The sequence below is a fragment of the Sinocyclocheilus anshuiensis genome, unplaced genomic scaffold (genome assembly GCF_001515605.1).
Source record: "Sinocyclocheilus anshuiensis isolate Anshui unplaced genomic scaffold, SAMN03320099.WGS_v1.1 scaffold1208, whole genome shotgun sequence".
In the NCBI taxonomy this organism is placed as follows: Eukaryota; Metazoa; Chordata; class Actinopteri; order Cypriniformes; family Cyprinidae; genus Sinocyclocheilus; species Sinocyclocheilus anshuiensis.
In genome coordinates, this window is record NW_015542424.1 from 447,244 (window position 1) to 448,477 (window position 1,234).

Consider the following 1,234-nt stretch of genomic DNA (forward strand, 5'->3'; position numbering starts at 1 on the left):
TAGTCACCAATGCTGATGTTGTTAACATTAATCATTTGAGAATAAAGTATAACAATAATAATAATTTGAACGGTTTGATGTGATATGAGCTAACCGATCTTTAGATTTAATCACCATTGGTAGCGAGATTTATGGTAATGCTTTTTTCCTCAGTTGGTCAGAACAAACGTGGCAGACTTGTTACTTACTTGTTCTGATGACAATATACGGTGAAAATTCTTATTTGGGTCATATATTCCAAGACGTAGGCTAAAATCTGTGATTGCGAAGTACAGTAAATATCCACACCGGTGCGGTGACTGACTGCAACACATACTCTTCAGAACATTAGATTCACCCACTCACAAGCTAGATAATTCCGCACCCAGCTGCAATTCCAGGTTTTCAAACAGAGATGGTGACAAAGAGGCAAAATTTATGGACTGCAGCTTTAAGTAATCTTCATGTAATCTTCGCAATGATGGCGAGTACTGTTAATACTCCAGTCAGCAGTGGAATGTGCTTTACATTTGTATTATGTGATATCACTGTACAGGCACATCTCAAACAATTAGAATATCGTGAAAAAGTTCATTTTTTTGTAACTTATTTCAAAAAGTGAATCTTGCATATATTCTAGATTCATTACATGTAAAGTAAAACATTTCAAAAGTTTTTTGTTATAATTTTGATGATTAGTATCTCCAGTATTTTGAAATCCAGTATCTCAAAATATTATAATATTTCCTAAGATCATTCAAAAAAAAGGATTTGCAAAACAGAAAAGTTCAAGTTCTTTAAAGTATGTTCATTTATGCACTCAATACTTGGTCGGGGCTCCTTTAGCACAAATGACAACATGTGAGGTGTGGCATGGAAGCGATCAGCCCATGGCACTGCTGAGGCACTATTGAGCCTTCAGCTCGTCTGTATTGTTGGATTGACTGTTTCTCATCTTTCTCTTGAAAATATCCCATAGATTCCATATGGGGTTCAGGACAGGCATGTTGGCTGGCCAATCAAGCGCAGTAATATCATGGTCAGCAAACCACTTGGAAGTGGTTTTGGCACTGTAGGCAGGTGCTAAGTCCTGCTGGAAAAGGAAATCATCATCTCCATAAAGCTTGTCAGCAGATGAAAGCATAAAATGCTCCAAAATCTCCTGGTAGACGTCTGCATCGACTTTGGACTTGATAAAACACAATGGACCAACACCAGCAGACGTCACGGCACCCCAAATCATCACTGACTTCGG

General features: G+C 37.9%; 1 protein-coding gene across 1 annotated transcript in view; it reads left to right on the forward strand.

Moving 5' to 3' along the window:
• The window catches only part of LOC107693524 (anaphase-promoting complex subunit 13-like), a 3,792-nt gene that overhangs the window by 1,780 nt on the left and 778 nt on the right, over positions 1 to 1,234 (forward strand). The window lies entirely within an intron of this gene.